The 16,825-nt window shown below is 35.4% G+C and overlaps 1 protein-coding gene across 8 annotated transcripts in view; it reads left to right on the top strand.

Moving 5' to 3' along the window:
* Nucleotides 1–16,825, top strand: part of LOC143253784 (calcium-transporting ATPase sarcoplasmic/endoplasmic reticulum type-like) — an 83,892-nt gene that overhangs the window by 14,121 nt on the left and 52,946 nt on the right. For 2 of the 8 annotated variants that reach the window (XM_076508152.1, XM_076508148.1), the window contains exon 1: nucleotides 11,359–11,575. The exons of 2 other annotated variants lie outside the window; for them this stretch is intronic. The gene's annotated coding sequence lies outside the window, so the exon portion shown is untranslated. Of the gene's footprint in view, nucleotides 1–11,358; nucleotides 11,576–12,127; nucleotides 12,315–16,825 lie in introns of those variants that run through there. 4 more of the 8 variants (XM_076508153.1, XM_076508149.1, XM_076508154.1 and 1 more) reach the window with 2 other exon arrangements.

Below are 16,825 nucleotides of genomic sequence, written 5' to 3'. Positions count from 1 at the left end.
AGACGTACCGCTGAGCAGATCGACAACAGCTGCTGATCCAGTGTATATTTTATCTAATATATTATTTAAAAACATATTCGGCGTCTAAAGATATGCACTTGTTATTGTTCAAGGTTATTTTACTTATCTTAAATATGACGAACAAACTATTTTGGGGAAACGCTTAATTATGTAAACCATTTTCCTTCAACTTAAATGGTGCAGCTTGGCCCTGTGGTAGAACTCTGGAGCTGGATAGTTGAGTTCGAATCTTTGTAATACCATAAAATAATTTTTGGACTTTGAGTTATGGATTCGTTATAAGAACGACAGTCAGTCGCTTAAGGTAGATAGCAGATATTAGTGTTTCTGTTTTGTTTTATTGAGCACAGAGCTACGGAATTCGCTATCTGCGCTCTGGCCACCACGAGTATCGAAATCCGGGTTTTAGTGTCATAAGCCTTCAGACTAACAGATAAACACTAGGGGACAGGGGCTGGTCAGTAGTTCAAAATTAAGGTCGGCAGCAGATAACTTTAGTATGTTTTTTTGTATATATAATGACACAAACACAAACTATTTAACTTAAAATAACTTCGTTCTTATATGAAACTGTAATAAAACTGACTACCGCTAAACATTAGTGTTTTCCAAGCAACTTTTGTAGTCAGAACTAGCTTACATTCCCGTGTCTTTAAGTAATTGCTTCTTTTATTCATTCTTTAATTTTTTTTTTTTGGAGGGTGGGGCAAATAAACACTAAATAAGATATGACATCAAAATATACACTCGTGTCATTTATTTTAAAAATTCCCTTCTAGAAACTGCATTTATCTCTTTAGCTCAGTTTGTGAAGGGTAGTACTCGCTCGACGAAAGAAACATCTCGGGTTCGAGCCTCAGTAGTCGTTCCATGACCCTTGTTTGTTGGAGGTGGATAAGTTAGTAGTTTGAACTGTTAAAACTTATCTTATTAGGAACAGCTAAGGGTTGACTCTTTCTTTCAGTTGTCAGAACAGCTCAGTTAGGGTGTGTTTTCTGGTTTGATATCGAGCTGAGAAAAATTTGACTTAGCTCCTAATGTCTCAGCAGCGGGTCTGAATGTTTATAATTCTAAAAACCGGTTTTCGACTGATTACTTTCTACACACTTATTTTATGTATTGGTGTAAAGGAACGTTTACCATTACTGAACTGGTAAAGTAATAGGACTTCTTAAGCCTAATAAGACTGATAAAATCTCGCTTCATTACGGACTTTATAGATTTGTCTTAGATTGCTCACCAGTGGCACAGCAGAACGTCAACAGACGTACAACGCTAGAGACCGCGTTTTGATACCCGTTGTGGGCAGAGCATAGATAGCCCTCGTGTAGCTTTGCGTGAAATTCAAAAACACACAAACAACAAGTAAATAATAAGGTTTCTAAATGCAACTGAAGAAAAGAAAATCAGTTATTTATTTCATTCTGGTAACAACTCACGATATAACAAAAGTTTAATGTATTAAGTAATAAATGAAATAGAATTTTGAGCTTTTCTTTAGAATCAACAAGCACTTTTAATAAGTTTTGTTTCGTTGTTTTGAAATACCATGTTTAAATTTCTTTTTAAGCGCAAAGCTGCACAACGATCTGTTAATGCTATGCCTACAGCAGGTATTGAGCCTTAAATTTTAACGTTATAAGCCATTTTTTATTTGTAGTATGCAACTTGTTAAGCGTGTTAGCAGTGTTTAGAGGCATTTTGAAAACTCAACCAGACATATTCCTAATGCGCTTTTAAACTTGGTTAACACCGTAACGTAATAATTGTTGTCTGCTGTTTTGAGCACCCACGATAAACACAAAATTAAATTAACGTAGTACACGTGAAAGAGAAATACTGATTTGGATGGAGGATCCGTGCAACACGCTGGATACGTTAATATTATTTTAAAAAATCAAAGCAGTTTGGCAATCATTACGTGAAATAAGGAAGGAATAACGTTAAGCCTAAACACTACTACCACTTAACATGGATAAATAAAAAAATAAGCGCTACAGCGATGATTGAAATGCTCATGTTCAAATGTAGGTGGAGGAAGTGACGTAGGTTTGAAAGAGAAACAACAGCAGATCCATACCATTTTAGAACTTTGATTAAACACGAGACTTGAGGGAAGTTTCTAATGATAGAATTGACAAAATTATTAAATAAAAAAGCGTAAAATAGGCATCGTATAGTAGAGAACATTTATTTCTTTTTTGTACTCGATAATTTCATGTCTAGAGTCCAAGTTTTTTAACTGATGTGGATATATATCGTATAATATAATCGTTTATGTGGTAAAAATACGCACAAAAACGAGGTCCACTATTGATTGTAAGAAACTTTAACGCATGCATATTCGGGTGAATTACGACAAAATAACTGACCGTATTGCTAAACAGCACAACTGTGTAAGGTCGGTAAAGACGTTGACAAAAAAGGAGTTACAAGTTAAATCTGGGAGTAGTTGGAGCATATAAATGTTGTGCATGTCTTTTGAAGCGCAAAATACGGACGTTTAACAGCCTGTAAAAGAAAAATAAAAAGGAAAATTAAGTATTCTACATAAGCTCTCGAATTTTCTGGAACATAAAACTGGAAAGCAGCAGTGCTCTTTTAAAGACGGGTGAAAGCCTATCTTAAAAATGAATCGTTATTAATTCAACCAAATAGCTTCAGATTCGGTGAGCAATTAGGACTACAACAAACTGTTTATATATATGAGGTGGCCTACAATTTTATGTTTGATTCTGGTTATTCAAATTTAACCCTATTGTGATATCAAGTCACCATGCCTGAAAATAAACACTTTTGATTCAGATCTTGGATTATAATTACGTCCATAGCATTCATCCAAAGTTCGTTCACTCTTATAGCTTTGTAGTGCACATGAATACAAGATGTTTTATACTCCTTTCGCCTTAGTTACTGATAGTTGTGGATCAGTTAGTTAAAGTATCACGTGCGCTTTCTTGCAGGAGAGACTTCTATCAAGTTGAACATACCAGGAGAAGGTAAACAGCGATCTTTTTCTTTAGCGATTCAGTTGATAACTTGATAATATTTTTCGATATGCGTGATCAACAATAACGTGGGTATCACACTGACACTGACACGAATAGTATTATAGAAACGTTTATATAATGCTATGTTTTCTTAGTCCAGCAAAAATTAAGATATTTACCTTCAGAGATCTTCATGAGAGCTCTCGACTTCAAATAAAAACGTTTTTCTTTTTTCTCAATAAAACTTTGGTTGCATTGAGTAAGATAAATAAATATGTTCATGCTACATTCAGTCTCTTTCGTTTTCACAACTCACCCGGAGTAAGAGAATTCATACCTACTCTTGTAAAAACAGTTTCTAATTTTTTTTGTTACCTTGTGGATCCCACTCAGTTATTATTAGGTTGTATCAACCAACCGGGTGATGCTACAAATGTTCCAAAAATCAAATATATCAGGCATTTCACTCACTTACGCTAAGAAGATCAGACATATTTTACTGGTTGTAACTTTAACCACCTGTATTACAATAGGAGTAACCTGCTGCCTACATAAAATAATGAACACCAATTAATCTCTTGAACAATTAATGAAAGCTCAGTAATGAAAGTCATTTTAAGTGTATGTGTCTCAAAATGAATGGCGGTGTTATACAAGCAAGCTAACAACACATTCTGTATTCTCAAAGTATGTTTAGTGAATGATGACACGATGTATCTAAGGAGAATAAATACTTCCTCCCCCCTGTACATTACTGTTTCCTCCCCTCTATACGTCACTAATACATCATTTCTGTAATTTCAAGTATAACGCATCTCATTTAAAATATACAATTATCAGTATTTCATCTCCTCTATATGTCATCACTTTCATGTCACTGTAATTCCAACTATCATATATGCTAGTTAAAATATAAAATTATCACTACCACTTGACATCTCAGGGACGTAGGAAGGAATGACAGAGGGAGCCACAGGACCACCATACTGTCCTAAAAGTCTGTTATTTTCTGATATTTAAAATATCTTGTAAATTATGTGTGTAGAAGAAAAGACACCACTATGCAGTGCTGCCTACACGCCCTACATCTGTATGTCCCTGTAATTGAAACTACCATACAATCTGTATTATTTAAAATGCATAGTTACCACTATTTACAAACCGTATGTGTACCATACTCCCCTTTTCCAAGTAATTACAAATACCACACATCTAAATGTACAGTTATCACGACTTACAATTTTATTTGTGCCATACACCCATTCCAAGTAATTACAAGTATCACACATCCAAATATACAATTATCACTACTTACAATTTTATATGTACCACTACTCCCCATCTAAGTAATTACAAGTATCATACATCTAAATGTACAGTTATCACTACTTACAATTTTATGTGTACTACTACTCCCCTTCTAAGTAATTAATTACAAGTATCATACAGCTCAATGTACAGTTTTCATTCTTTACAGGATATGAATATCTGCCTTATACCTTTTTTTTTTTTGCTTTTATTGGTCCACTAAATAAGGAAAAGTGAAATACATTTTTTCAGCTTTGTTTACTATATTCTCTATCACGGGAACACCCGTTAACAAAACTTTGTTTCTTGATAACCGTTTCTTGCATATTACAGTCTCCAGACCTCTTCTGACGTCACAAATATCAACTTTAAAGCGTGACGTCAGTGAGAATGATATATTCCAGACAATTCCGGCGGTTACTCGTGCATGGAAGAATCTTGATTAATAATAAAGTGATCTGAAATGGCTGCTTACTTCTGAGAATCGATGAATAGATAGATAATTTTGTTTTTCGGTGAATTTTGGTGTTTCATTGTACAGTAAAGGTTCTTGTAGAAGCGCCCCCTGTTATTAACGAGACATTGGCAATATGAGGAAAGGTGAATGTGTAAGTTATATGCAACTGATCATACCGGATCATACTTTCAGATGTATTCCTGGGCGGAAGGGGGGTTGTGATAGCTTACGAATTTTCACAACTTGTGTAAAAGTGGTAATAGTTACCTGAAGTGTTATCATACCAGAAGGAAATCTGTTTCATTGCTCAACAAACTTAAGATGTAGATCTTATGAGATGTATGTGTGTGTGTTTTAAGGTTTTCCGCAGTATTACACAGAGATTATCTGCGGACTGCCGCCCTTCATTTGGAACGGCTGGACTAGAGAGAGGAAGCTAGTCCACAGCACTCATCTCTACCTCTTGGCCGTCTCTAATCTGACCGAACAGTAATATTTGACTGGCACTTTTATACCGCACTATTGACCACCTTTTGCTACAAAAGGACGCAAAATTACGAAACCTTGAATTTACAGTCTCGGTACGCTAACCAAAAGGCCACGCCCGATCGCCACGATAAGTGGTTGCAACAGTTTAAGATGACAGTTACGAAGCAAGTAGGACAACAAACATATGCACTTTCAATGTCACAAGTCTGTCGGTGGGACAGCGGTAAGTCCACGGACATACAGCTAAACTCCAGTGTCAGACTCCCCGCGGTGGATATAGCACACAGCCCAGTGTGGCTTTGCTTTAAGACAAACGTCCTCCAGAAGCATTGCGATATGTCTTCGGACTCACACCGCTAAAACCAGATTTCGATACCCGTGGTTGGCAGAACACAGATATCCTTTTGTTTAGCTTTGTGCTTAATAACAAAGAAACACATTTAAACAATAAAGTGCGTAAAAGATCCAAATCCAAATAAGGCCCGGGATGACCAGCTGGTTAAGGCACTCGACTCGTAATCTGAGGGTCGCGGGTTCGAATTCCCGTCACACCAAACATGCTCGCCCTTTCAGCCGTGAGGGTGTTATGATGTTTTATCAATCTCATTATCCGTTGGTAAAAAAGTAGCCCAAGAGTCGGTGGTGGGTTGTGATGACTAGTTGCCTTCCCTCTGGTCTTACACTTCCAAATTAGAAACGGCTAGCGCAGATAACCCTCGTGCAGACTTTCGCGAAGTTCGAAAAATAAACAAACAAATCTAGATGAAATATGACTCAAGGTCTGTGCCACTAGATGGCGCATTGATAATTTGTTTATTACTTATTTTTAGCCTAACTTTTTTATTGTAAATAAAATATTTTTTGTCAGCCTCCTCCCACCGCCGGATATTTAATAAAACATTCCACGTTGTTTACTCAGTATCTAAAAATATTTCCTGAAGAACGGGAAGTTATAGGCCTGTTTTATCACAGCTTTAAAGTATGGCCATTAATCACATTAAAAAAATATATATAAATTCAAAGATAAATACTTGACTTCTGCTCAAACACAAATAAATTTATAAGAATTTTCTGTTTTATTTCTTTCTGTCCAATAACTTTTAGAGATGTTTTAAAGAAGTTTTTTTAACTTTATATTTTTGTTTTACAAGTAGAAACACAAGGGGCAGACATATTTCTATTCTTGATTTAATTAAATTAATATATATAAAATATACCTCGTATACTTGTAAGATAATTAAACACAATCTGAAAAATTAAAAAAAATAATGTCTATATGATTATCCATTACTTTTTATTTGGGGGTAATGTTTGATTTAGAATTTTGCGCAGAGCTACACGAGGGTTGTCGGAATCAGCTATCCCTAATTTAGCAGTGAAAGAAAGACGAGAGAGACGGCAGCTACCATCACCATCCACCACAAACTCTTTTAAGAACGAATAGTGGGACTGGGCGTCATGATATAATGCCCCCAAGCCTTAAAGGACGAGAATGTTTGATGTGACAGGGTTTCACACCCGCGACCCTCAGATTGAGGGTCAAACGCCGTAACCACCTGGCCATGTCGGGCACCGGTTATATGAAAATTAACTAAATAACTCTATCTTGGTTCTTAATGAATCGCCTTACAGTGGCAAGTCTGTTGACTTACGAAGCTAGAAATCTAGTTTCGATATATGTATGTGATGAGCATTTTACATATAACCCACTGTGTAGTTTTGCGCTTAACAGCAGCCAAACCAAAACTAAAAACCATAATTAATTTAATTATAACGCTACACGATTTTGAGCAGATAGACGGCAGATATTCAACACCACAGACTACAAATTTAAGGCCTACTCTTGAAAGATCGAATAAAGGGGATGACGGTTACTATTATGTTTGTATGTTTTTTTCTTATAGCAAAACCACATCGGGCTATCTGCTGCGTCCACCGAGGGGAATCGAACCCCTGATTTTAGCGTTGTAAATCCGTAGACTTACTGCTGTCCCAGTGGAGGGCCACTATTATGGTACACACTCATAAACCCAAAGTGAGAGACACATTTCTGTAGCAACAGACCGCGAACCCTAAACCCTCTAATTTCACCATCCAAGCCTAATCCCGCTAGAATATCCTTATACGTGTTAGAAATCAACAATACAAGCACAAAAATTAGTTTATTCAGTTCTCTCCACAACTGCGTATAAAATGTTAATTTATGTCAAAAGGGAAATATATTATTTCATACCTTTAAGTTCAAATTCTTAAATTGTGCTGACACTTTATCATGTATTTTCATACACTATGTCGGTAGAAAGTTATTTGTATATGTGTGTCTATCGGCTTAAATCCTCTAATATTACATCCACTTGATCCATTCTAACATAGGACGATTTGCTTAACAGCGTTAAATTTCATTGTTTCAAATTAACGTCTTTAATTCTATTAAAAGTCGAATTGCTCAAATATTCGCTGGCACAATTATTTTTATATACGTTTAACATCGACGTATTCAGGAATGTTCTAGATCCTTCTTTTGATGTTATATTAGCTCGTAAGAAAAACTTAGAGCACAGTCTACGTGGAGGAATAAAAACGACGAAAATTTTTGTAAAATGCAATGAAATCAGACGTGATTATATATTTTTTAATATAAAAATTCATATATTGTTAATGTCGAATTAGCAGTCATTGTCATACTTATAAATCTCGTGTGAATGGTAAGGTTATTTGAGCCTAGTTTGTACTCCGTTTATTTGTTTGTTTCAGAATTTTCGAACAAAACTGCTAATAAGGCTACCTGGACATAGTCGTCCCTATTTTTGAAATGGAATGAAAGAATTGAGATAGTACACCTATTAAAAATAATTCTAGGCCTACTGTTTCAACGACGTATTCGCAGTTATGGCACGCCAATCACTGGCCACACATGGTCCAATTCCAAGTAATCGATGTTGGTAAGGATTGGCATGACTTACTGTTTAGGGTGTTCGACTTACAGATGGCGAGTCGAATTCCATCACCGAATATTTTTGCTTTTTCAGCCTTGTGGGCGTTATTATGTTATGGTAAGTCTAACTTTTCGTTGGTAAAATGAGTATCCCAAGAGTTGGTGGTGGATGTTGTTGAATAGTTGCCTTCCCTCTATTCTATGGACAGCTAGCGCAGATAGCCTAGGAGTAACCTTACATGAGATTTTAAATATATAGGATAAAAATTAATATAACCTTTAAGATTTTAAATTGAAACAGTAGTTTATTATAGCTGTATTTTATGTACAAATTAATTAACAACAACAAGAAGGCTAAATCTGGACCAACTTGAAATAACCATCGAACATCAACATCGATGGACATGTACAACGTCAGACGAACCCAAAACTAATATCGTTGAGCCAAGTTTCAGTCTGACATTTACAAAACGACAAATAAAGAAAAACAACAAAATTTCAAAAAATTCTAATGTTATAAGCATACAGAACTTTCCGTTTAAGTAGAGTTGGCGGTGGGTGGTGATGAGTAACTGCCTTCCCTCTAGTCTTACATTGTTAAATTAGGGACGGCTAGCGCGGATAGCTCTCGTGTCGCTTTGCGCGAAATTAAAAACAAACCGAAAATATAACTTTTCGGGTTAGCTTTTTATAGCCCTTCTTTATTTATCTTGTTATAATATTATTTTCTATCTTAAATATTTTTCTGTGCGTGACAGATTTGTTTTGTCCTTTGTGAGAAACAATGTTTTCAAAATTTGTTAGTTCTTGCATTTAATATTTTGTTCCTGTATAAACAAAAAGCAAGTTAAACTTCACTTAGGTCTTTCAAGCTTTTATAGCCATGAAATTTGTTTCAGTTTAAACTACATATGAACCATCAACTAAGCTGATATTACACGGAAAATAACGTAATAATATCTTATTTAAGGTCTTGAAACTTGAATATATATATATATGCAAAAAAATTGTCCCCTGCTACGCTGTCTTACGTCCTTATCATGTTCTTTGAGCAAAAAACAAACATTAAAGTGGTTTCGGATATCAGACTACAGGTGTCGTTTTACAACAATAAGTGACAGTTTAGTTCTGTCGACATAATTATAACTCTCACGAGATATATTATTATTATTTTCTTATTTTGTTGAAAGCAAAATAAAACCTATAACGAGCATTTACATATATGTAAAAACAAGAAATACATGCACTAATCTTGTTTAATAGCAAGTATTAATAAAACAGGTAAATATATTATGTTAATTTCAATTTATGAACTTCACGTTTTCTGAGTCCTTAAAAGACAACGTTTGAGTTTAAATAATCCTTACTCATATAATATAAGCCAGGAACGGGCTTGGAGAAATCAGGAATAGAAACCTGCTGGTAAAGAAAAGTTTAAATAATCCTTACTCATATAATATAACCCTGCTGGTAAAAAAGAAGAGCGTTTTTTTCTGTACGAAGGAAACATCTTCCATATAAAGTGAAACTGTATTTCTAATAGAAATAATTTGATCCGTTTCATTTGAAACTAATTATAATCAGAATTTAATACACCTTATATTAATCTTTCAATCTAAACGACATCTTATGCGGCCAAGGCCAAACGATCAGCTCACGGATCAGGCATAGCTAACCCTATTTCAGAGCCGCTGGTCAAAGGGAGAGCAATCATCAGAACAAAATTGCTGTGTATGCGACTAATGTGATCCGAATGACAGGATTTACTTGAAACGTTTGATTCGCAGCCTAGCATTCTTACTGCTAGTCTATGCCTGACATTTCTCGAAAGGCAAAATTGTTCTCTCGAAATGCATACAGGAGATATATATTTACAAGGTGGCTCGTAAGTCCCTACCCATCCATATGTTATTATGTTATATTCAATTACGAATGTATTATAAATTTGTTTCTTTTTTTCAGAGAAATATGGCCGATGTAAACCCATTTACATTTGAAAATGTCTCACAGAACATGGCGTCGCATAATATTATGCAGCGAGAATGAGGGACAGCACACAGATATACTGGATACATAAGATATATGGATGGGTAGGGATTTACGGGCCACCCTGGATATAACAGTGTTTTACCTACGCTAAGTCCGCCATGTTTTAAGGGGAAAAACAATGTGAAAGTGTTAAAAAGTAATAGGCCTAATACTAATATCCCAGACAAGTACAATTAACTGTTAATGATAAAAGTCAATGCCAACCATCAGCCTCAGCCTCGTGAATTTCCGATACAGAAAAATAAGTAAGGAGGGTGGAGAACAAGAGCTATCAGGAAGATTTCATACCCTTGCCTCGTCGCTCCCTTTCAAGACTGAATAAGTTAATATTGTATACCGTCAAATATCACCTTCGAAAACACAGAAACTTCTTTTCATATACAATATTATCAATGATCCAGATCATTTTTTGTTGTGTGATGAGAATTCTCAGCCTTAATGTATTCATGAAATTTGGTACAAATCCAGAATTATTGACCGCAAAAGTTCTATCTCCCCATTATAAAAAATGTCTCAGAGTGATCCAGAATCCAGGTTTCGATCCAGATTAAATTTGGGAAGGATCGTCCATAGTGTCTTCACACCTTGTGTTAAATTTTCATATACATCGGTCAATTAGTTTTCGAGATATCGCGCGCGGAAACAGACAGGCACACACGCGGACCCAATCGTAATACCCTCCTCTCGCCTGTCCTCGGGACGAGGGTAAGAAAAACATTTGAAAGGCTATATTATGAAACATTTTGTTTCTTTTTACGTCATTTTAAAATCAGTGATGGCTAAAGCTCCGTCTGTATCTGTTATATTACGTCGACAGCTATTTTGGGTTCTTCGTTTCTTGCGTGACTTATGTAAGCCATAGCAATAAATATTAAACGACGTCTAGAACTGAGTAATAATAACAACAAATATATTTCAAAATTTTAAAAATTTGTATTATCATGTTATAATTTAACAAAAAATATCCATATCAAGACTAAATTTAAGTAACTGTTTAGAGCTTAAAAGCCAAATTAAAACCTTGAAAACGCTACTTAGTGGTTTCTATATGTGCAAATAATTACATTTTTACTCATCAGAGGGCGCTAGTCTAAAACTTAAAGCCATTTATTCTTCCTAGTTATTTCACACAGCAATGTGTTTCTTGCCGTGGGTCTTAAGCGGTCTAAATCGTGGTAGCTGCGTTTCGTGCAAGTGACAATAGATATGAGGGGTCGTTACGAGCAACTTGTTTAAAAGAAGTGAAAACCCTTTCGAACCTGTGAGAGCGGGGATTAGCGCGGGACCACTGACTGTTTCAACGTGATTGGGATAGCATCTAAAGTGGTAAACGTATTTTTTGTTGTTGTTTTTCACTCGTATATATTGGTACAAATTTTCATTAATATAAAAGAAAAGCAAACAAACATTTATATCTAAAGTAAATCTACTATATTAAGGTAATTAAAACTAAGATTGTTACAGGAACGATATAAGGTTTAGTAAACAGAATCTTCAAACACACAAAAAATAGTCCTATATGTTGTAGAGAGCATTTATTTCAGTTTTTGCGCACATGAATAATATCTATGTAACAACCCTTTTTCTTGTTAATTTCATCGTTGTGACTCAAGACCTTGTTTTCAATACGTAATTTGCTCTTTACATCAACCGCAGACATTTGACGTTTTCTCTACCCCGAGTTTTAAAACACTTAGAAAAAAACAAACAAACCAGCAAACAATTAAGATGACAATTAGGACGAAAAAAAAGATTAGTAATATAGTTTCTGATTGCAAATTTATATTTTTGTCTCTCAACTGTTAAAAATAGATGTAATACAAGTAGGTCTCAAGCAGCCGTTCGAAACATATAGTTACTCAAAGGCCTAGTATGCTTGTCAGAGACAGACGTGCTATTGTTTAAATGTCAACCAGAAAAACAGAGTAAAATAAGAGAAGGAATGGGTCGAACACACATGACCCTCCCAGGTCCTTAAGACCTAAAACCCGAAATTAAAGAAGACGACAACTTATTCAAAGCTTCAGAAGGTAATATAAAGACAACTTATTCGAAGCTTCAGAAGGTAGTATAAAGTATTTATATTTGCTATTCTTATTATTCCTACAAAAATATTTAACCTATTTCCTTAATAGATGGGCCCGGCATGGCCAAGTTGTTAGGGCATTCGACTCGTAATCCGAGAGTTGCGGGTTCAAATACCCGTTACACCAAACATGCTCGCCCTTTCAGCTGTGGGGGGCATTATAATGTTACGCTCAATACCACTATTCGTTGGTAAAAAAGAGTAGCCCAAGGGTTGGCGTTGGGTGGTGATGTCCAGCGACCTTCATTCTAATCTTCAATTGCTAAATTAGGGTGGCTAGCGCAGACAACTCTCGTGTAGCTTTGCGTGAAATTCAAAACAAAAACATTTTAACAGATGTAACATGGTGTTCTCTTTTAAAGTGAAATGTTGTATTATATCATCCAGTTTCTTCAGAGAGAATTATAAGCACTAATATTACAAAAGGGATTTCGCCTGATACTTATTTCAACTTCCCAATTAAAACTTTACTAAACCCTACAACTATTTTTTTTTCTTTCGTTTTAATTTGTTAGCCTTCCCGGTGGCTTGGTAGAAGTCTCGCAGTTTACATTAATAAAATTCAGGTTTTGAAGATATAATGGATTCCACCCGAACTTTATCTTAAAAGATTTCATTGTTTATAGTTATTACAGGCCAACTGAGTTTCAAATAGAAAATATATCTTCCTATAAATTCATTTTTGGGGCCTGGCATGGCCAGTTCATTAGGGAGCTTGACTCGCAATATGAGGGTCGCAGGTTCGAATCTCCGTCCCACCAAACATGCTCGCTTTCTCAGCTGTAGGAGCATTATCACGTTACTGTCAATCCCACTATTCATTAGTAAAATAATAGCCCAAGGATTGGCGGTGGTGGTAATGACTGGCTACCTTCACTTTAATCCTTCACTGCTAAATTGTGGACAGCGAACAGTTCATCTTCCAGCAAGTAGTTAAGTTTAAATGTAATTAGTGTAAAATATTCTAGAAAGGTGTGGAAAACTTGCTGATAACAACTATTTACAAGAAAACAATTGTTTTAGGGCCCGGCCTGGCCAGATGATTAAGGCACTCGATTCGTAATCTGAGTGTCTCGGGTTCGAATCCCAGTCGCACTCACCACGCTCATCTTTTCAGCCGTGGGGGTGTTATAATGTAACGGTCAGTCCCACTATTCCTTGATAAAAGTTTTTTTTTTGTTTTTTTTAATTCACGCAGAGGTACATGAAGGTTATCTGCGCTAGCTGTCCCTAATTTAGCAGTGTAAGACTAGAGGGAAGGCAGCTAATTATACCCACCCACCGTCAACTCTTGGGCTACTCTTTTACCAACGAATAGTGGGATTTACCGTAATATTATAACGCCCCCACGGCTGAAATGGCGAGCATGTTTGGTGCGACGGGGATTCAAATCCATGATCCTCAGATTACGAGTCAAACGCCTTAACCCACCTGGCCATGCCGGGCTATGTTGGTAAAAGAGTTGGCGGTGGATGGTGATAACTAGCTTATACTTAGAAAGCCTTACACTGCTAAATTAGGGACGGTTAGTTCAGATAGCCTTCGTGTAACTTTGCGCGAATTTCAAAACAAACCAAAAATATATGTTTTTACTCGTATAAACTTTGTAATAGTACACATATTCGCTCTGAAAAACTGCCACGAAAACAGTATTCACTCATGCTGTTTAGAAGCTTTCACAGCCACCAGGGGCTGTATTCACAGGGGTGACGAGAGTTCCGGCTTCCTATTAACCTCATCTCATCCGAGGTGTGGTCTTGTACGTTTTTAATTAACCATATCATGATTACACGGGTGTGAACTAACCCTTTTCTCCTCTTATGCCCCAGTTTCAAATATAAAATTTTAGAAACACCAGTGACAGCCACTTCATCCGCATTTATGCCCTATTTGTCAAAATATGTATTGAAACTCAATATGTGCTTTAGAAAAAAAAAATACTGCTAGTGAGAAGTAATTTGTTTTTTCTTTTAACCTTAAGGAAATGTTCGAAATGTATCCACCAGAGTACGATACGGATTGGGCGTGGTTTAGTGATTAATTTCTTTGGATTGCAGATGGGCGCGTTATAAAGACGACAGTCAAATGTGTTATACCGTTCAACGAGAATAACAAATTAGTTTACAGTGAGGGACAACCATATCCGAATCTTGGGAGGCTCTCATCAAGCCGTTTAGCTCACGTACAAATAAAATACGCTTTCAGTTAAAAATTATAATGCCAGTTTCATATTGAAAACAACAATATAAATCAGCTAAGATGGACGACCCTCGTGAAATACGCTGAAAATATCCGGTTAACAGCGAGGTATCCAACCAACTAACGTAATATATTCTAATATTTGTATGTAATAAAATAAGAACATCATGTTTCATCAGCTACGTTTGTTAGAGGTTTATGTTCATTTTAATTTTTGATCTAAATAATTGGATGGGTTTGATCGGAAGTTAATACTATTTCTCTGCTTTTTATTGGGAATTTCAAAATAAAACTGACACTGAGAAAGTTTATTGTTTATAATAACAATGGGAGAGTGGTTTACCTGTAAAACTGACACTGGGATAGCTATTTATCTGTAAAATGATTTTTTTTTTTTTTTATATCTACAAGTCTGACACTGGGGAAGTTGTTTATCAGAAAACCTGGCACTAGGAGAATTGTTTATTGAAGAAAAGCAGTACAAAATTAAGAAAGTTAAATTGACTGGTATGACAAGATGCTTAGAAGTTGAAAAGAATGTGTAAAACAGGGATTTGGGCATCAAAGATGATGTTTGAAGAAAAAATGGTTGTATGAACTTTAAGTGATAATTTCTTTATATATAGTGAGGGTAAACAAAATGTTAGGATGGAAGTAGGAATCTTGAGGGATCATAAAGAAAGCTCGTATCTGGTGATTATGAGATGTCTGGGTTATAAAACTTTTTCTTCAGTTTTCATTAAAGAAGGGTTAAGCAGTATTCTACATGTTGAACAGTTGATAAATAGAAATGAAAGCAAACAAGATGACAACATTAATTTTGAGCTGGTTTAAAATATTAGGAAGTTTAAAAAACTATAAGGCTCTTAGGCCAGATAATATTTCCCCAATGGTTTGAAAGTAGGTTAAGGATTGGGTATGTGAGCCACTTGCTGTTGTTTTTGTCAGTGCTTGAATAGTGGGCAGGTACAAGCGAATTGGAAGTTAGCTAATGTAACTCCTATTTTCAAGGGAGATGACAAAAATTCTCCCAGTAATTATAGACCTATTAGTCTTAGATGAGTTGTGGGAAACGTTCTGAAAAGTCTGTTAAAAGATGCTTTGTGAAGTCATTTAACAAAGATTAGAATTTTATTGAATAGTCAACATGGTTTCCCTAACGGAAAATCTTGCTTTACAAATCCTATGAAAATGTTACTTCTTAGCAGATGAGGATAAAGATGTAGATTTGGTGTATCTGGATTTTCAAAAAGCGTTTGACAAGGTGCTACATAGAAGGCTTCAAAAACGACTCTGTAGGTGTTAGCTGATTGGATAGGAGAGTAGATAGAAGAAAACCGAAGATTGTTATAAATGAAGTTCAGTAAAACTGAATTATTGTCGCATGTAAGGTACCTCAAAGCTTAGTCTTAGGACCTTTGATCATTTTGATTTACATCAAACACATAAATGGGTGAATGCTCAATAAATTATTTAAAATTATTATTGATTTCAATGTATCTGTTTATTTGTAAACGTGACACTGTGGGAGTTGTTAAACTGCAAACCTGGGTCTCACAGTTCTTTTTCTATAAACAGTGAAGCGTTTTTGTGTTAGTTTTTCTTTTTTGTAAAAGTAACAGTGGGAGAATTTGTTGTTTATAAACTTGGACACTTATAGTTTTTTTTTTTTCTGAAAACGTGTGCTTATCACTGGTATGGAAACCAGATTTTTAAAGTCATAATCCCAGAGACTAACTACTGAGCCTCTGATGTGTTCTTTATAATGAAAAAAATTCAAATACTCTCCTAAATGGCTATTCGTTGATAAACGCCCTCTGGTGGTTCAGCGATAGGTGTGATGGACTTGTAACGCTAAAAATCAGGCTCAGATACTCATGATGGGAAGAGCACAAATAATCGATTGTTTATAGGTTTGTATTTAACATCAAACAAATAATTCTCTATAAATGATACTCACCATTGGTCATACTTAAACATATTTTACGTGTTTACACTTAAGAACATGATTAAAATTGTTAATAATTTTGTTGCGATCGTCTTGTCTCAAATTATAATCCAGTCAAGGTAATATTACACTATAAAATTAGCATGGCTGAATGGTCAACTAACGTTCGTAAGATATCATCCTGATGAAGCTAATGGTGATACAGAATTCGAACTTTGGTGATACCTGCTAGAGTGTACTGAAAAAAAAAGTGCATTTACTGTATTTACATAAATAGACGTTATGACACTATAAACGAAAATAACAATTAACAATTCATCATCTCATTGCTATGACAGGTTAT

Source organism: Tachypleus tridentatus, chromosome 6 (genome assembly GCF_004210375.1).
Source record: "Tachypleus tridentatus isolate NWPU-2018 chromosome 6, ASM421037v1, whole genome shotgun sequence".
Classification (NCBI taxonomy): domain Eukaryota; kingdom Metazoa; phylum Arthropoda; class Merostomata; order Xiphosura; family Limulidae; genus Tachypleus; species Tachypleus tridentatus.
Note: the sequence above shows the minus strand (reverse complement) of the source record. Positions and strands in the feature narration are given on the sequence as shown.